At 33.6% G+C, this 21,923-nt stretch overlaps 1 protein-coding gene across 1 annotated transcript in view; it reads right to left on the bottom strand.

The window, feature by feature from the left end:
- Positions 1-21,923, bottom strand: part of LOC105216106 (serine-rich adhesin for platelets) — a 111,736-nt gene that overhangs the window by 52,843 nt on the left and 36,970 nt on the right. The window lies entirely within an intron of this gene.

Below are 21,923 nucleotides of genomic sequence, written 5' to 3'. Positions count from 1 at the left end.
CTCTAAGATTAGGAATTCAGTGTTCATTTAACTATTCAATGTAAGTTTCTGACTTTAGAAGAGTAGATACCACTAAGCATATTTTCTGTTAACCAATTGGTCTTTTGAAGACTCCCTCCAAGCACAGTACCATACTGTTTGGAATATTGTATAGTGTAAAGCTGGATAAACCCCTGTTTCGAAATAACGCTTTAGGTATGAGGTGTGTTCAAAACATAACGGTAATTTTCATTTTTTGAAAAATAATAAAATTCATTCATCTATATTAATATTATCGCCTTTAAAATAGTCCCCATTCGATGTCACGCACTTGTAACAGCGCTCCCCCAAGCATCGAAACACTTCTCAAACTAGAGATTTTCGCGTGTGAAACGACGGCAATTAAGGTTCTCTTTATATTTGGAAATATGAAAAAGGTCACACAGACTCATGTCTAGCAAATATAGAGGCTGGGGCTGTTTACAGAAGAAAGTGTTAGACGTAAAGTTTTTATTGTATTGTGATTTGAAAATTTGAAAACTTAAGCTCCCCTAATCTGACCAGAAAGTGGATAGAGAAATCTATAGATGATCTCTAATTCATCCCGGAAGGAAAGTTGTACTGTAAACTAGTGAATTCGTATTCTCAATAGTGTATTCGTGTCACAATCCTATAAACCCAATTGAAAGCAAGTTTTTTCTGAAATGAAAAGGATTTCATGAAAGTAACTTGTCACTCTAAGTTTATGGAATAACAGTGCAAACGAATGGCTGCTAAACTTTTGGTGTCGTTGACACAAATGTGATTTTGTTTGTTTAACAAAGAGCCTGAGGTGACTCTTAATGAATTCATAGTTAAATAATGGAATAAGCCATATTGCTTGGGGAAAACATTAAATGCTGAAAAAACAATGAATTTAATTTGGGCTTTTGTGAGACGAAAAGCAATCAAAAGCAATTAAAAGTCAATAAGCTAGACGAACAATGGTATAAGTGAAGAAAGAAACGAATTACCAGCACATTTGCATATGTAAGAATTTCATAGTTAATGAAGAATAAGAAACAGCAAATAATGCGGATAAAAATAGGTAAAGAATGGTAGAAAAAGTTGAAGACATAACCACATTTAGTAGATTAAGGTGATTCGTATAAAATGTCTGTGATAATCTAGTGGTTTGAAAAATGTATTCTATGTTCAACTAAGACTAACGACGAAATTAGCCTCAATTTTATAAATTTATACAGAAAGATTTGACTTTTAAAAAATATGTTTTTGAAGCTGAAAGCTTACAGGATCTATGAAGGAATAAATAACTACGAATAACTATAGCGAAATATTAAAAAATATATATATTTTCTGAACGATTTTGAATTCGTTTCAAGAAAATAAAATTTCAATATTTTTTCGTAAAATAAGAATATTTTTCAAAATAAAACTAAATTTCTATTTTTTTCGAAAAAATAAAAATATTTTCAAAAAATAAAAATATTTATAAATAAAATAAAAATATTTTTTTCAAAAAATAAAAATATTTTTTCAAAGAAATAAAATTTCAATATTTTTTCGAAAAATAAAAATATTTTTTCAAGAAAATAAAATTTCAATATTTCTTCGAAAAATAAAAATATTTTTTCAAGAAAGTAAAATTTCAATAGTTTTTCGTAAAATAAGAATATTTTTCAAAACAAAACTAAATTTCTATATTTTTTCGAAAAAATAAGAATATTTTTTCAAGAAAATTAAATTTCATATTTTTTCAAAAAATAAAAATATTTTTTCAAAGAAATAAAATTTCAATATTTTTTCAAAAAATAAAAATATTTTTTCAAGAAAATAAAATTTCAATATTTTTTTGAAAAATAAGAATATTTCTTTCAATATAATCTCTTAAAATTTAATATATTCTACAATATCGACAAAAAAAACCGAAACAATCTTTTTTCATTTATTATTTTTTTGCCCGAGGTATAACGACACACCCTAATGCACATAATAACACAGCAAAAATAGTGTTTTTCAGCTGGTGCAGAAAATGAAAAGTTGTAAATCATGTTCTGTTGGCGCTTTAGTTATGTTTTTTGTTTTTATTTTTTCAATAACCAGACCATTGGGGGTGGTACGGACGCTTCAACACAGCGCTGAGGCGCACGATTGTGCTTTTGGTGGCAACCAAAAACAAGTAAACTTGTATAAAACAACAACACAGAGTAATAAAAAAGGTGTGTTGCAAGTGCACAAATTGCTGTTGATTTGATGATTGTAATTATAAGTTCAACTTGCTTTCAGCACACACACACACATACATATGTACATGCATATATAATTGCGCTTTAATCATGTTTAAAAGCATTGCGGTTTATTTAATTTACATGACTGGTGCTGATTGGCAAGCGATTGTGTTGCTGCAGGTGGCCACGACACAGTCCGGACATGGCCAATTGGCTGGCTGAGCGCACACGAATTGGTTCAACGTGTCACAAAATGGAAAGCCATACTCAATCCATTTGTTTATAGATTGCAAACGCTTCCTTTCTACTTTTACCGCCTTCTGACTGCTCGTGCTGACAATCGATTTTCAGTTTTTGCTGCGTTTTACCACTTCTACCATTTTTCCTGCAATTCATTGTTGAATTTTTCCGATCTTTTTTCGAATGTTCTCGTTGATTTTATTGTTTATTTGTATATATAAATTGTTATTATTGTTGTTTTTGTTACTTTTATCACCACTGCGCTCTAATTGCATTCGGCACGAAATTGTGATTTATTCTAGTTTTATTATTGAACGAAATGAGCGCTCATTCGCCGTGTGTTGTTGTCCTAGAAAGAGGCCGTACGCGTGAACCTTGATATTGTGCAGCAGCAGCAGCAACAGCGCCAACAGCAGCGTAATTTACGAGCAAACGTAGTCTTTTTGTTTATGAATACTACTCTTTTACTGTTATTTTTTCAATACTCTACTATAATATATGTACTTGTCTAATAACATTTATGCTGTTTGCAATAATATTACACGCCTAATCATAATTTATGCCTGGTTTATTTAGAGTTAATTGGCATTAATCGCCTGAAACAATGTTCAAGTGTTTAGAATAATTAATTAACGTGTAGTTTGAAAAGCTGATGTTGAATTGTAAGCTAGATTGAAGTAAGTTCTCACAGTCTAAAGTAACTCTATTGAATCAAGTATTTGCTGTTCGCATTTCCATTATAGTATTGTATAGGTTAATTTATAGAACTTCTGTAGTTCTGGAACGGAAAAATCATAGAACTGTTTTAGAGTTAGAATTAATTTAGTCAGCCTGCAGATCTTGAAGTTTCAGGAAAAAAATGTGATATTATTGATAGCAGTTTCGAGAAAAATGCTTTTAGGATCAAATCAAATATTTGACTCTCAGTCCAGTCCCCACAAATACAGAATAAGGGGCACACCTAGTGTGAAATTTAAAAAAAAAATCGATTTTTTTCATATATCCGTAGATTATACCTTTAAAAATAACATATTAAAATTTCAAACCGATATCTCAAATAGTTTTTGAGTTATAGCCGCTCGGTAACATAAAACGATCATTTTATCTTTAAAAGCATTTTTGTCGAAACAGCATTTTCCGAATATGCTGCAGTGATTACTTAAAAACAAATGATCCGATCACTATCGAATTTTTTATTTCTAATGACCTATCGATTTTTGATCTGATCAAAATCGAATTTGGGCAGACCAAAAACGACCAAAATTTTGGCTAAAATTCGACTATTTTTTTTAAACGCCGCCATATTGTCAATTTTTGATTTTTCTTTTTTATCGTAGGTCATTGTACAGACAATATTATCTAGTTTAACGAGAATTTTTTTTTTAGATTTCATCCACGGAGAAGGCCGGAATCACTGCAGCAGTGAAGGACTTTTTTTTCGCGCCGTTGGAGATCGACTATAACATAAAAAATATTTAATTTTTTTCTTAAAAAATTTCACTGTATATTCTTGAAATATGTATAAATATATTCTTAAAATTTTGAAATAATTGATAAAGTTTTTTTTATAACAATTCCCAAAAATCACCTTTTTTTAGACCATTACACTGTCGAAGACTTGTCGAATCAAGTTAAGGGACTATACCAGTGTAATTCATGAAAAATTAGGCGATTTTCGTGATTTTTTTTTTTTGAGTACTCGATCGAATGTTTCGAAGTTTCTTGGACATAATAAGGTATATTTTCAGTTACATTTTAAGATTTTTTTTTTTACAAAAATATTTAACTTAGATATAGCAAAAGGAATTGAACAAATATTATTATTATTTTGATATTTTTGAGTTATGACACTCTTCTTGTAAACGAGCGATAATGTATATATTTATAAAGTATATGAATGTATCAACCGTAACCAATACCTACAAATTCCCGCTTAATCACATTTCTCATAATCCCAGCGGCATTCATTAGCAAACCTCTTGCATTGCAACAGTTTAATTTGTCAGCTAAGCAGCCTAGAGGGGGCACTTGTGAAGCAAGCCACTAAATCTAGCGATTAATCACAATTAAATGTCAACCAATAATTTTTACATATTTACAGTGTAAAAGCTACGAAAAAGGCATTTCATTAGCATTCTTTGCAGTCGAAATATGGTAGTATCTTCGTCTGCGCCATGGTCGCCCTCTTTGTGGTCGGGGCAACGCTACGTGAGCTGAATTGAGGTTAATTGACATTTTGCATAACTGCAAATTGAGTGCACAAATTGAGACGCTTTGTCGAAATACACAATAAATTTTATTTTACTTCGCTCCCTTCTCCTCACGTCACACACCGACGCCGGCGTCTCGAATTCAAATGGTAAATTGATGACTCAGATTGTTTTGGCCAAGCTCATATTGAATGGATTGTTTGTATGCGGGCAATTTATGAAGGGATGCCAAGGGCAAAGAACGCTTGCGACAGCCGAAATCGAATAATCAGCGCAGCGCAGTGCAAAAAAGCTATAAACCGCAATAAAAGCGTATTGATTGAGAAAACTGCGATAATTTGCGGAAAGACATTCGTTTTATGCAAAATTTTGTTTGACAGCGATTTTATTATGATGCATAAATCAATATTTTTTTAAGTTTAAGAGTGAAAAATTAACAAATAGTTGAACCAATTTGTTTAAATATATTTAAATTTAGTTGTAGCTAGTACATAATAGCGGAGCGAAGTAAATATCAAAATTGTTAAATGAAGATTATTTTTATTTAAAAAAATATTAATTTACCTTTTATATTTCTAATTAAAACCAAATTTTTATATAATATAATATTCGTAAAGACTGATCATAACATAAAACATTCGTTTCAAATAAAAAGCTTTTTGGATGCGAATTTCTAAAAAAATATTAAATATGTAGTTGGTTTTGAACCAACATTTGTGGTCTGGTTTCGACTGACGTAAATATAAGTCACCTAAACTACTAGTCAAAATTGCTGCCTACATTTAGGGAAATGTTGAAAAAAATCTCTGCTTATCTTTGACACACACCTTATATGAAAATATTGTTTGGAAGTACTTTGACCCAAATAATGTTAAATTGTAAATTATATAATTTTCAGATCTTTGAACATTTTTGGTCCCATTTTAATAAAAATGATAAATAAATGCCCTAGAAGCAGTATTGAAATTTTTTTGAGGATTATGTCTTTTTCAATAATATTTCTAATTAAAATTTATTTCCAAAAGTAAATTGAATGACAGTGTGACACTTTCACTTTGATTTTTTGAGATCGTATGTTGAATGGCAGTATTCTAAAAAAAGTTGAAACTTTAAACGCATTTTTCTCGAAACGACATTTTTCAAAATCATTTGCATTTTTTTGATTCAGCTACTCATTCGACCGGAATCATGCCAGCAGTTATGGATTTTTTTTGGCACCTTCAAAGACAATATAGATCCGTTATTTTTCAATATGCGTATTTAAAATTAAAAATGTTTTTTAAAATTTAGCTGGAAATAGATTTTATTTTGTCCAAACAAAAGAAAAAAATTCAGTAAAATCACCTAATTAGTCATGGGTTAAACACTAAAAGAACAAACCCGAAATAATCTCAGAATTTCTAAAATTCAGGAAATATTGCTAAAACATAAAGAATATAGTTTTCAAACTGTTTCTCAAGTGCCTTGGCAGCAAAAACTATAAATAAAATAGTTTTGAACTTGAGAACTTGTTTTTAGAATTTTTTTTTTTAAAATATAATATAAAATGATGATAAATAAAAAAATATATGTATAAATAGACAGTCTTAATGCCTTTAAAATATATTTATTTGTAGTAAAGTAATTGAACTACTGCAATCAAAATATTGCCGTAACTGAAGTTGGCAGTAGCATATTTTTAATATCACAGAGCACGAATTTGGTCATTTAATACTTTAAGAAATTATTTAACAGATAAACAATTCTCTCATGACATTTTGAACTGTTTACATAGCATACACAGCGGCTGTAAGAGCCAGTTTTGACAAAAGGTCAAGGTTTTTCGTAATCTCATAATCTGAATTGAATTAATTCACGTGTATTAAAAAAGTAAACATAAGGCTACTGAAAAACATACTGATAAAATATGTACGTACACATGCTAGAGACCACAAAATGCTAGAGAAGTTTGTCGCTAAGATCTTTTGTTTCCAGGAAGTCTCTTTCAAAGACCCGCGTATATAAAATTGTACAAGTAATCTAGCTAGATTTCAAAAATCACTGAACATACAGAACAACTTTGAATGTAAAAGGTAAAGGAAAACAACAACAAATATGTAAAGACAACTTAACAACAGCACCTTGACAAGTCTACTAAGAAATACCAAGAAAAAAGTTGAGCGACTACTCTCAAGCGCGTAAAGTATGGATTGTGCAAACAAATGCTTGATAATCGTAAAAGTGGACTGTCATGGCGCACACTAGACAGCCAGTAAGCCACAAACTGTACAAACATATCTATGTACTTATGTGTATTTAAAAAACAATAAAAAAGTAAAAAAAAAAACTTAGAATCAACATTAGCACCTCGAGCAGCAACTACTAAGCGCAGCTGAAGGTCATTACTGCTGGCCGCGCAAGCACACAAAGAGAAGAAGAAGAAGCATAGAAAACAAGTATGTGCTTAATATGCCATTGCAGACATATGTACATACTCGTATGTATGTACTCGTATTTAAAAAGTGGCACTTTAAAGACTTTAAAACGTTTTCTTCTTGCTGTTGCTTAACCCACTGCCATTGGTCATAATAATTCGCTTTATTAAGTACGCGTATAAAGCTTAATAAAGCTGACTGCACGACACAGCTGCATTTTCAGCTAACAAAGATTGACTCGAGTCGTCGGTCTTCGGTTGTCGGTCGACAATCAGGCTTGACGATGAAGAACTGCATTGATGCATAAATTACTCGTAGAATGGTGAATGGCACCGTGGCAAATAAAACAAATAAACAACAACAACAATACTAAATACTGTAATTGCTTATAAATACACACATACATATATAGATATTGAAGCTAGAAGTTAAAACAAGCCGCATTCGTAATTTTTTAATGAAAATTTCCACAACAATTTTTGCGTGCGGCACTTAACGAGCGGCCATACAATGGCGTGTTGAGTTGTTGTTGTTGTAGCGGCTGCGCATGCGCTCAAAGATACTTCTTTTAATTAGTTGAATTATTTGCAAATGCTAAAGGCGCATTTTGGTAAAGGTTAACTGCATAAATGTTGGCCAAAGAGTTAGATGCAGGCGATAAGCTGTAGCTGAAAACATGCCAAACTTGTTTGTATAATACATTGTATTTCAATAAGAGACTTACAGCTATAAAGATGTGGTCGTACAGTGACTTCGAAAATTATGTATGTATTTATTTATAGAAATTACCAAAACTGTATTTAATTTTTCTAAAAGACTTTTAGAAATTTTTTTTCTTCTTGCCCCAGTCTCCATATTCGCCAGACATGCCTTCATGTGACTTTTTCCCATTTCCTCAAATGAGAAGAACCTCACAGAACCGCTGAAAGATCCAAAGGCTATTCCAAAAATCGTGTTTGAGTAGTTTTTCGACGATTGGAAGAAGGCTGGCCTAAGTGCATAACATCGAAAGGGGACTTCTTTAACGGCGACTTTGTAAACGAATAAATAAATATTTTTTTTTCAAAAAAATGAAAATTCCCGTTATTTTTTGAACATACTTCGAATATAGAAGTCAGAAGTTTATAAAAACATAGACTTCCGTGATAAGTTTATGGTTCGAAAAGATTTTACTTTAAATAGTATAGAAACTCTTCCACAAATTCTAGATATTATAATATTAAGGAAATATGAAGCGTAGTTTAAAATAGAACTTCCAAATTATTTTGTTTTCCATGTATCAAACAATATAAATGCCGAAGATATTGTAGCGTACAACTTATCTGACTTCTATTTTTCAAAAAAAAAAAAAATTAATACCAATTGGAACCATAAACAATGAAAATTTATTTCAGTCACAGTGTCATGTGCATGAAGATGCTCTTCTGTGGGCGTCATCTGTTAAATGTACATGTGCTTAGTTGGGATTAAAATGCAAAACTGTGTCAACGAATTCCCGTTGCCACTGCACAGTCGCCAACGTTGTCATGCGACAGAGGCCAGCTAGAAGAAAGTCAAAAGCATTAGTTCATAGTTTATTGGCAATTTTAAATATTTATAAAGTGGATGCCAAACCAGTTCGCCTGCAGCAGAGAGACAATTCATACCAGATATACCATACTAACATGCATAAATACCAGAACAAACATTCATTAAATATATAAAGTTTATATATATCATAGGTACCCAGAAGGAAAGTGGAAGCATTGGGTTTGAGAATATGAGTTGTGACTTTAATAATATTTACTAAATTAAATAAATCAATAAGCTACTAAATAAAAAAATACATGAAAAACAGGTATAAAAACTCATTATGCTAGGTGATTATACCAGTTTATACCAATTGACTGTTCGATATACCTCAATTTTTTTATTTTAATTCTTCTTAAAAACAAATTTCTTAACTTAACTAGTGAATAACTACTATCATTAATTTATTAACTGTTAACAGTTAACTCTCTATAGGGCATATCTTAAAATGTCCATAAATGGTATAACGCCGATAACTTGTATTTGAAAGCAAATCACTTGTATATGTATTGGCGCAAACAGCTTGCGGGAGACGAGAAATAAAGGTGAGCGCTTTACAAGAAATATAAACATTAAAACGGGTAAAACTAACGGCTTACAAGCATTGATTGACTGCAACGGCAATGCAATGTAACAGTCGATGCAACGATTGGCGAGATCGTTGTCGTTAACTACAGCAATATCAAAAACAACAACAACAACAACATCTACAACAATAGTAAATACCAAATACACAGTAAGTTGCATTGGCATCAACGGTCTATCGCTGGCGAAATTCCTGTCTTAGCGTAGGCAATGCGCTGCCGCTAAATGACCGCACAGCCGAGAGGCAGTCACGAAAAGTGTGCCACGCTTACTACAGTTAGCATATACTATCTCGCCTATCTCTATTCCCGCTTCCCGGCTTAGTTTTTCACCTCGGAAACACGCCTGCGCAGCTTCTTAGTCGTTCCATTGATTAGTTGACGCTACCAGAATGGCTGCTGTATGAACCAGATAGCAATGCCGCTGCGCTGCTGGAACCACCATTGCACTGGAGCGGTGTTATGGCCGCCAGCTAAAGTATGCCGCTAGGCCAGTTCGTTTTTACGATTGGCGAAAATGTCGATTTGACCAACTTTACGCGGCGGCCAACAGCCTTGCAGTATGTGCGGCAGCAGGAAATTGGGACACCCGCTGTGTACGAGTGTTGGTAGGAGAATGTAGTGTTGTAAGCAATCAGCAACAACAACAGCAATCCATTTTGAACAATGACTCTTATGTGATGCTGTGATATGTTGCATTGTGTTTGTTGTTGTTGTTTATGTTCTACGCTATACACATTTGCCTATTATTAATTAATTTAAAAGTGGTTTAGCAGGTGGCATTTGCAATTCGCTTCAAACTTGAACTTTTGACCCAAAAAAAATTCCATGTGGTTTGAGCGTTTGGTATGTGGAAGACTGTGTGTATATTGTATGGAGTGCGGATATCGGTTAGCCGAAGTTAAGGTATTATTAAGCTATTATGAAATAAGATAATTGATATGAAGGAATACCACATAGCCCTCCAATCGTTTTTTCTCCATGTAGACTTTCCTACACAAAATCAAAGGAAGACCCTTATAAAGAAGGGGTTTGGTATTAATCGAATAAGTTATTGAGAAGCTCAATATGTCCTAGATTTTTGAGCAAACTGGATATCTCAAACCGAAAATACTTTACATTGTAATAAGTCTTGGACGTCTGTAATCCTAACTACGATTTTGAACATAAAAATGAAAAGAACGCACGAAATAAACATTCTATACCTAAAAAACATGCCAAGCTTCGATATTTATAGTTCACCCAAAGAAGGAGTAGCTCATTCAACATACAAGACTGATACAGTCATCGAAGGAAGCGAAACCAAAACTAGATGAACCTACTCATCAATTTACAAGATTACTGTGACTTGTACACTTTAATCACTCCAAAAAAGGTAAGTAAAACGATCAACAGAAGCTTATTTTATAGGAAAATGCCACTTTCGGTCATGTCTCATATAAGTCACATAGTCTCTACTTTCTTCGGATCGCCTACAATTTCTAAGTTATAGAAAGTTTCTAGTGAGCTATTCATCGTCTCAAATAGCTAGTTTAGGTTTATTGGCAAGGGTTTTGAACTCATTCAATTCTTTCTTATGAAGATCTGTCGCTAAGTGTTCTATGATTCTAGATTATGACAGCTTTACCAATCCTTGAGCTCACATCTGTTGGAGGCTGACGGCGAATAATTTGAACTTATTCATTTTAAAACTAATCGATCTCAATTATATCATTCATTCATGCGGCTTCAAATTCTCATGCTTTCTCAAGGGTATTTTTATACCCTGAACAGGGTATATTAAGTTTGTCACGAAGTTTGTAACACCCAGAAGGAAGCATCGGAGACCCTATAAAATATATATATAAATGATCAGTGTGTTGAACTGAGTCTATTTAGCCATGTCAGTCTGTCTGTATATATACGAACTAGTCCTTCAGTTTTTAAGATATCGTTTTGAAATTTTGCAGATGTTATTTTCTCTTCAAGAAGCTGCTCATTTGTCGAAACTGCCCATATCGGACCACTATATCGTATAGCTGCCATACAAGCTGAACGATCAGAATCAAGGGCTTGTATGGAAAACTTCCGCATTTTACTACATATCGAAATTGTGAAAATGTGAGTTATTGTTCATAGAAATAATTTAATCTCCGAAAAAATTGTTCAGATCGGTTCACTATGGCATATAGCTGCCATACAAACTGAACGATCGGAATCAATGGCTTGTATGCAAAATTTTCGCAATTTGACGTGGTATCTTCAAGAAATTTGACATGGATTACTGCTTAAGGTAATAATATAATATCAGAAATGCACCTGTGAAGGGTATATTAGCTTCGGTACAGCCGAAGTTAACGTTTTTTCTTGTTTCAAACCAAAAATTACCAATTACGTTGATGCAACCATATCATGAGCTTCAATCTATTTCTAGTTTACTTACGAGTTATTTACATTTTTTTTCATTTTACATATGTATAATAAACAAGTTATTTAATTTTAGTTGACAAATCCCAAGTCTTCCTTTCATAGCAGAAAAATTCCCGCACAAAACTAGTATCTGCGTGCTGTGCTATTAACGGATTTCCACGAAATCCCCAGTTTGTATGGTATATACTTTTACATATAGTACATCTGTATGTTCAAGTCTTCAGTTTCACAACAAAAACATGAAATTCTTAAATGCTTGCATAAGAACAAGCGCCACAACAACAACAGTTGTCACAGCACAAGCCACGGGGTGGTGGGCGGAAGCAGTTAAAAGCAGGCGCAGCAACTCGTTAGTTAGTTGGAAGAGTTAAGTTAAGCTGGCGTTGGTCAGCGGTTAACGCTAACTGTTGCAAAACCCAAGGGTGCTGCGGTGACACATTTAGCCAACTCGCATTTGAGCTGTGGCATTAGACGGAAAGTTGTGTGTGGAGAGGCATATGTATGTACACTTAAATATAAAAACATTTATGTTCAACTTTTTTTCATAACTTTTTGTTGTTGTTTTTGCATGCTAAAACCGAACATGAGCGAAGGTCCCCCGAGCGCAGACATTCTTGTTCAACGCTTTTTTTATTTTTGTGCAAACTTTTTGTTTTTGCTACTTCTTCTACATTTTTTTGCAATTTTCGCCTGAAATGTTGCAAATGTGTGCGCTCTGCCCCCAATGGCAACGCACACTGTTCGCTGCCTTGCTGCCCACTTGCGAGCAAAAATTGTATATTTATGAGTGACAGTTTGTTTGTCAATGACATTTAGAGTGGCAACTGAGGAAGAAGAAGCAGCACCGGGAGAATCACTAAAAGTAGTAGAACTAACAACAACAACAACTAGTTGAACAAACTCACAACGGTAATGCTTGCAACAGAGCAAGCGAGAAACAGTAATCACACTATAATGATATACAAATAAAACATAAAAACACACAAACATACATAAAGACCTACAACAACACTGCGATTGCTATATAAACATAGTTGCAACAAACGGCACACTGCTGTCAATTTAATTTAAACGGGTTTCACTAAGCAATGTGGGGGGAGGGGTATATAACTGCAAAAGCAGTGCAGCGGAAACGCAGTAGAAGCAGTAGAGAGGACAAAAAAACGAAGCAGCATAAAACGAATTGAAATAAGAACGTGCTGTCAAGCAGTGGTAGATATAGTTCGGTGACAGCTTTGGCAACAACAGCAATAGCAACAGCATAAAGCATTGACATTGACAACGTTGACAGTGGCAACAACAACAGCAGCAACAACACCCTATATGTGTGTGCAATTGCAACTCTATCAGTCGCCAGTCATTGCTACAATTTCTTGTTGTTGCTGCAACACATCAACTGTAATGCAATGTCAATTCAATGCTTCATTGGAGCAGAAAACTTTGTAGTTGTTGGACGAATGATTTTGTCAACGACATCAAGCTGCAGCAACTGCGAAAGACTCCAAACGGAAATAAAGCAGGAATACAGAGAAGACCTAGTAGGACAGTAAGACAGGATTTTTTAATAAAATTTCGGAAATATGCCACTAAACAGACTTTGGAAGATTTGTTTTCACCACACTTTGAACTTTGACCTTAAAAATTATTTGATCTTCACCTCGACCAATTCCCGATCTTCCATTTCTTCGAACTACATCATCTAAGAATATGAGGGTGTTCCTTTAAATCTGGGTGCTAAATCTGGAAAACCAAATTAATAGTCGATGTTTTCTATAAGAATTACGTTGGGTACATGATTACCATCCGGAAAATAATTAGTTTAAAATCGAACCAAAAACACAACCAATTAACCGTTACCATTTTTGGATAGATTCGTAAAAATAAGGGAAGAATCACAGAAAACATTCAGCTAAAATGTAGATCTCAAATTTGATAAGTGATTACATTTTACTAAGATTTGACATTGAATTTTTACTGCTTGTCGCACTATCTTTAAGACTCTTGAAGCGGTCCTTGTCTAATTTTTTGAATATTACTCGTGATTATTCCATCTTAAGAGACTTTATGACATTTCTGAAAATAATTTAAAGGTCCAAGGTTAAATTTTTAAGATAGGAAGGACCACCTTATTCAAATTATTGGTATTTTCCGCAGAAAATTTTATAGAAATCTGGAAAATGGTCTCTGAAATGTCAAATTCATTATATTATTTTCCAGTTCTGTAGTTCCAATCCGATAAACCATTCCTCAGAACCAATAGAAACCCATTACAATGACGGCGTACCGAGACAATATTTGTATGACCTTTTCCACGACAGTCGGTTCTACGTAACCGCAACCGGATTGTTATCCACTCAAGGACTGTCAAATCGGCAGTATAACAACAACAACAATATGCGTCTGAGAATTGATCACATTGCTCTTTATCTATCCACTTCCCTTTAAACTATTAGTAAGAAATGGTTGTTAAGAAAAAAAGAACTAATGGAGTTATATAGACATATGAAGAGCTCAGAACTCGATTGATTTAAATAAATATGTTAGAAAAGATCTGATAGCAAAAATTATTGAAAAGTCGTATTTGTATGGATATGCCGCCTTTTCCTCAAACGTGAACCAAACGAATACAAAATCATCGAACCAGTGATCTTTTCTAACTTTCTCAATTAAAAGTTATTTCTAAAAAAGTTCAGTGAATTAGACATTATCGGGTCAAAGCTATCAATAAAGCATTTTATCTGCTGGGATCAATCTCTTCTTATTTTTAAGTTCCTTTATATCAAAGATCATCTTAAATAAATTAGGGTTTCAAGGACCGAAAAAATGTTAGCCAATCAGAAATATCTAATGGATTTAGAAGTCGAAAATCTGCATTATAGTTGCATATCTTCAGAACGAGCGCTTATTTTGACTCTATTCAGAACTTGAAAGTATCAACTAGCTCTCACTGGGTTTCCATGAATGAAGTATGCACCGTTGCATGCCGAAAATTGCATTGACACAACGACGATTGCATGCGGCAATCAAACGCCAGCAATCAACCGTTCGACATTTTCATTCATGCAAACATTTGCGACGAGCCAAAGATAAAAAGTTTGACAAATGTTTGCCAAGTTGAAATGAAGACTTTCTTATGGCGCTAAAGCGAGCTCGCAGTGAACAGACAAATGAAAACGACATGCCACACCAATACACACACGCACTCACACAAATACATTTATACACAGTAGCGCTGTGAGTGAATAACTTTTGCAAAGAGTTCGTAATTCGCTTGCGCGACCGTGTTGACCAGCCAATTGAAGCGTGGCGCGCCACCAATCATGTAGATAAACAGCAAAAATTGCAAGAAATTTTGAAATAAGCAAAAGCAAATAACAAAAGCAAAACAAAAATGCGGCAAAAAATGTTAACTCGCAACAACAAATGTTGGAATTTATTTCTAAAGCAAAAACAACGCCAAAGCCGGATATTCTAGTTGCAAACTTTCTACGCAACGTTGAGTGGCGTGTGGAGGTGCTACCGCGCGGAATGCGGAAAGCGGAAAACGCACTAAACTATGCAACAATTGAAACACATACAGTATGAGCAATAAGTATGTATGTATATTGTCTTTAATAATAAATTTGTGAAAATTGTCGAAATGTGTTTTATAGCGTTAATTAGTGCTGTTGTTTAAATAAAAGTTAGCAAACACAATAACAGCAACAACAACAAGCACATACCACCAACAGTAGCAAGTAGCAACAATGTGGCATAGTGTGGTATGCCGACGATGGAAAAACAGAAAAAATATATCGCATAATTTCTCAAAGCAAACAAGTTGCACGCTCACGCTCACGCTAAGCCAGCCGCCGAAGCGTATAGGCGACGCATGTCACAACTTTCACCTTGACTGCCAGCGCCAGTCGGCAGCCACCGCGCTAAATGGTCATTTCAACGGCCCACCAACAAAGCAGCAGCGCGGGGTAAAACCGCCAACTCACGCATTTGGCGCATAGTAAACAATGTGTGGCCGGCGAAAAGCAAAGATTATTAATAAAGTAAAAAACACAAAAAAAGTGCAACAACAAATAAAACTGAAAAAATGAATTGAATTAAAAAGAAATGAATTTCATTTGCTATGCATCACATTCATATGATAGAGGTAACATGCCTCTATCAAATCAACAATGAAAAAGTTTAAACTTGTTTTTGAAGTTTTACCGGTTTCTGTGGATCGCCATAAACATCACACTAAATTGGCTTTTCACTCAAAAGATTATGTTTTTATGCACATATTTACTTACTACTAATTGCCATTTTTGGCACCATTCAAATTATCATTAATCTCTTTTTGTTGTGATTCAAGCTCGTGCAAGACTAATGTATAGTATGTTGAAAGAGCGTTCGAAAAAAATTATTATTTTTAAGATTTTGATAACAAAATTAAGTATACTTGAATTTAAAATATGTTGCATCCATATCATTCATCTTCCAACCAGTCGGTACTTTAGACTTCTTTGGTTGTGAACATTGCTAATGTAAAATGCGCCCAAATGTAGGCAACAACTTTTTTATATTCATATTTAAGGCCCACTACTGATATTTTTTTGAATTTTTTGGCGAAGAAACCGAGGATTAGATATAATATCGTTTATAGGTAGCCAAATTAATCGATCAATTTAAATTTTTATTCAGACACTCTTTCGTACGTCTTTGTCGCAGAGTTGCATTTGATTTTCTAGTCGCATAAATGTAGATTTTATTTTGTATGGTAAATCTATCTTAATAAGCGTTTTAATCGAGCAGAGGCCGGTTAATTGATCAATTAACTCCTGTCTAAAAATGCTCTAAGGTTGTCAGAATGATGATTTTATATAAGGGAGGTTATTTAAGACAAGCCAAACAAGGATTTTTTTATACATGTGATTTTCTGGAAGAAATACACGCATATATTTTAATGTTATGACCAAGAATTTAACTTTATAATGGAGGTAAGGGTTGCCCATTATATTTAAACAATTTTTCGGACAAGTGACCACCGCGCCATATGTCAACCATAACCGTTGTTTCAGAATTAGTATAAATCAAGTAACAGCTGTCACAAAGACCATCTCTGAAAAAAGTATTGCCTCATTGAGAACCACACTTCTAAAAAGCACCCGTTTGTAGAGATCAATTAATCAAATTTTGATTTAATTCCACAAGAAGCAATTTTCGATTTCATGTAGGTATACAAGACAGACCTATAAACTTGGTATTGAGAATACCAAAAAAATGACAAGCCACACCCAAGAAGATACCAAAAGCTTGGGTAATTTTATAATTATAAAGTAGGCTAGCTTTTATAGATTCGTTAATAATACCTTATGAAAGTTTCTCTCAGGCACCAAAATAACCTCATATTTGATACCTTTGGATTACTTTCTGATCTAAAAAAGTTGCAGCTGTCATTAAAAAAAGCTAGAGTAGGCCACAAAAATAGAGATTAAGCTTATAATTTTAGTAAAATATATATTGAAAATCTTTATTCAAAGAAGATCTTGTAAAATGGCAACAAGGTCACCAGTATGAGTAAGAGGAAGAAATTTTTAGAAACCTATCGCGTGGAAACATAATTTTCTCCAATAAATTTAAAATAAATCAAATCGATTCGACAGCTAATTTATTACTTAATTTTAACTAAAATTTTAATTATCTGACAAATTCTTCAACACACGTTTAAGCAATAATGATCGCTCTTCAATAAAGCCTTCCTTCACAAAATCTACCAAAAACAAACTCGCACATCTCTAAATAAACAAAGAAATTGTATGCCATGAAAGCAAATAACAGTTTCAAATGGATTTCACACATAAATCGTGCTTTCAAGCTAGCAGAGCCATAAAAGGCATACAAGACAGTCAGATATATATTTGCATATTTATTTCTTCGTAACGACTTGTGAAATCTCTGTAGAACTAGAAGTTCACCCAAGTTCGCTTCGCCACAGTTGTTGAATGGCATTAAATAAAGCGATAAAAGAAACTAAAATAGAAAATATAAATAAATTAGTTGTTTTGACCAACAATACGTCGCTGGCTTAACTGGCTATTTAATGCCATGCTATGCAGTGATACTCATGCGCTGTTCGCGAATTGAAGCTCAACTCAAGGGAACTCACGATTTATAAATGGCATAAATTTTCAACAAATTAATTAAGGAATATATCCGTTAACGATAAAAGAAGTGAGAGAGATGAAAGGCTGCAGAAAAATACGCAATAAGCGTTTATAGAAAAAATGCAGTAGAGGAAGTGTTAAGTTATATTAGGACGATCCAGGGAATGAACTCAAACATTTTTTATTTGCTTTCTAAAGCTAAGTCTTAATTCGTCTTGGTGAGTTACAGCGACCAGAGGTTGGAGAACTCTCATAATTTGTTTCAAGATTGCTCTCTAAATACTGTTAGAAATATCCTACCTCAGAGAAGGTATTAATGATTGGTTGGGATAGGACACTTTAGAAGAAATTACCGAGATAAGGTGATCTTTCACACATCCGAGAATAATGTTTTTCAACTCAAGACATTCTGAAGCAGTCCTCATAATTTCTCATAATTTTGTTAGAAATATTCTACCTCAGAGAAGGTATGAATGATTGGGAGAGGACACTTTCGAAGATATTACCGAGATCTTTCACTCATCCGACAATAACGTTTTTGATTTCAAGACATTCTGAAACTGTCCTGGGTGTCGACAAAGTATCTAGTTTATTTCTGAAATATTGTTTAAACGGCGAAGGATTGTTGCTGTCGCTGGCGTCGAGATGTAGGGTAGATGAGGATGATAACCCAGAAAGTCGAATTTTTTCATCAATACCTCTTTTGAGTAAAATGTGACTTAAAAGCTCTACAAGCTTTAAAAGCTTAGTAACCGATCGCGATTTCAACTAACTCTCATAGCATTATCTTGGACCATAAATGTCTCTTTTGGGGCTTTGAGAAGTACTAGATAAAAGCAGATAAAGTTTAGAAAAAGCTAAGAATTCTCAATTTTTTTCTGTTTCTGAAACTCCGCTATGTTGAAGATATGTTTTATGACCAAAGACTCAGATATGTATGTAAATAACAAAAACATCCAAATATCAATCCAACTCATAACAAAAATAACGGAGTTGTTTGCTTCTCACCACGCACTCTATATTTAGCACAATTTATTGACCATGACAATGGCAACAAAGAAACAAAGAAAGGAAAAATATATGTAAATATCTAAGCAATTGGAGAAGGTGTTAGAGCCATGTTGATTGGGTTAACGAACTGCAACTTTGCGAAAGTGAATTCCAAATAATGAATGGATGGTGAGTGATTCGCTGCTATGAATGGAATGCAGAGGATAACATAGTATTTGAACAAACCCCAAGGCATATGATATGTAGTTCCCACACAGCAGGCACTTATGTAAACAACTTGAACATGTACTTAAGACTGGCAGAAATTCTTGGCTTAGCTGCTAAACCGCTGATTTTATTTTCTAATAACATAAAAAACGCTTTTAATTTCTACTTTTTTATTACAAGCTCGCTGCCTTCATAATATTAATTGCAGCTTCTAATGAGTGCCCACGAGCAATAAGCAACAGCCGCAGCAGATGAAAAAACAATATAATTACACATACTCCCATTTAGAAATGGGGGAAAAATCACAAACAAACGCACAACTAAGTGTGGCAACCAGGCGATCCGTCTGTCCGTCCATCGGCGTGTAGGCAGCGCCGCAAGCAACATGCGCAGCGTGCGTGCAATGGCCAACGGCAACAGCAGCCAGCGCAGACAGTTTGTTGCTCTTAATGTACTCGCAAGAAAGCAGCAACAATTAGAAGTAAAAAACAACAATAATAATAACAAAGCAGCAAACACTACCGCCAACACCACCAACTGGGAAGGTCAATTAATTATAAGGTATGCCATGGCATGTGGGTATGGGTGTATGTGTATTTGAGTAACTGTATCGTGCGCACACAGGGGAGCTGTTTGGGTATGTAGCGCGTGCAAGACGTCATAAAAACTATAAAAGTACCGAAATATTTCGGTTTCAGTGACATCGTCTCAGTTCACAAAGCTGCGTATACTATGAATGGAGCGGCATAAAAGCACTCAGCACTAAATGAGAAATACTTAGAAAAATTTATGGTTATGTGTGTCTTTTTAGAAATCTTAAATAAATATGGCTAAGTCGTGAATTCTAGAGTGAAAGTTATTTTCGAAGTGTTTGAATATTTTGAATATAAAAATAGTACATATAAATGTGTTTGTAGAAAACAAAGAATATACTTTTCTTGCTTTGAGAGCTAAGAGTGGAGTTTTAATAATATTTTTGATTTCAATTCATTTTTTTAATCTTTAAAGAATATTAAGAGACTATATTAACAATAACAATAATATTTAGAAATGTATAAACTCTTTATTTGAAGTCTAAGCTATGTGTCTTCGGTATAATGCGCCTAATTGTAGGCAATGTTTATGACACAAATATAAAAGGTTGCCTACATTAAGGAGGATATAACATTTTTGGCTTTTTATTTAATTTAGAAGCTTGTCATATTATAATTAGCTTTCTGTAGAATATCTGGTGTGGTTTCGTTTATTGAAAATTATGTAATCCGCAAAGTGAAAAGTGATTAAGAAATAATAGGATGTCACAGTAAATTAAGGAAAATATGTCGACCAAAGATACAGCATAATACTAATAAGATACTAATAATACAGCATAGTTAAAATATTCCTTCAATAGATATATGCAAGTATCATAGGGTTTTAGAGAATCTATTGAAAATTTTACTAAAAGTACGAATTTCTGTTCAACGAGATAATAAACTTTTTTAAAATAGGTCATCTAGAAGACCGTATATATATTTAATATTATTCATGAATTATAGTTTTTATTTAAGAGTGAGTTGGCCCTCACTATTTTACCAAACTAGCAAACACCTTTCTTTATCCACATAATCTTCTATACAATAATAGCGTTAGCTATAAATCAGCGACATTGTCACCAACTATAATCAAGAAAGTACGTAGAGTATGTCATTAAAGCGGAAATTAATTAACTTCATCTGACAAACACTGTCCAACTGACTCGCATTAAGAGCGTATTTATGGCCCGCATTTCCCTTCTCTTCAAAGCAACACCAGGGAATTTCATTTCCGAAAAATTTATTATTTCATCACAACGGTTAATTATGCGCTGCTTTCAAAAACACTTTTTATTTCACTTGTTGCAGCTGCTTGGTGTAAATTATTTTAATTGAAGACACCATAGAAGATGCTTTGGAGCAGTCGGAAGCTTAAACATATTGTACTTACAAAATATATTTGTTTTGTGTTCCAAAAACAATCGAAAAAGCAGTTAGGTAACAGAGGTATTGTTATATTTCTAAAGGGTGGTCTCTATAATAATTTTTTATTTAATAACCGCATTTGCCCCCAAGTCAGTTTATGGATTTTGAACCGAAACATAATTTTCATACATCATGGTAAAGTTGCCAGTCCTTTGTGATGCCAAAAATTTGTTGAGGGTCTCCAAAGTTTGTCCTGTCCAGATGTTATATCCATAGTCTAGCGATGACTTGACAATGAAGGGGAAAGAGGAAAACGAATTTAACACCAAGAAATATATATGGAAGGTTAAAATGTTCCATAAATAATATGAACTGCTGCAAATAAAACCGGAGCTGGAACTGGCAACACAGGATTACTTCGGAGAATTTTCTTCTATCATAAATATATTTTTATTAAAGCCTACAAAATGACAAATTATTGAGATATCACATTCACCAACTATAGTTATAAAAAAATATGAATTTAATCTTTTTTGCTTTTGCAATCGTTCAATCAATGAATTACGTAATTACAATAAAAGCTTTTTGTTATACCACTTAACTTTATACACATTAGTTTTTTATGATTTAATACAAAATATTGCACAAAAAAATTAATAAAACCCCGATTAATGCCCAATAAATTTTTAAATAGCTAGACATGTAATTATGAAGTAAAAATCAATCAAAATAAATCCAAAACACCCACCCAAAGCACTTTGCAGTCAAAGTGGCGCGGGAGTTGATTGCTGAGCGACTGCGCAATGCGTTAGTGTTAACCTTGTGGAAAAAATAAATCAATGCACGTCAAAACTAGTCAACACATATGGCTGAAAGTATTGCAAAATTGCAAAATAAAAATGCAATTAAAATATGCACGCATAGAAAAAGCCAACAATACGCGCTAATGTGGCACTAACGATTTGCCATGCGCAACACATTAACAAGCTGGT

This window comes from Zeugodacus cucurbitae, chromosome 2, assembly GCF_028554725.1.
Source record: "Zeugodacus cucurbitae isolate PBARC_wt_2022May chromosome 2, idZeuCucr1.2, whole genome shotgun sequence".
Taxonomy (NCBI): Eukaryota; Metazoa; Arthropoda; class Insecta; order Diptera; family Tephritidae; genus Zeugodacus; species Zeugodacus cucurbitae.
The sequence above is the reverse complement of the archived record's forward strand: the minus strand, read 5'-3'. Positions and strand labels throughout refer to the sequence as shown.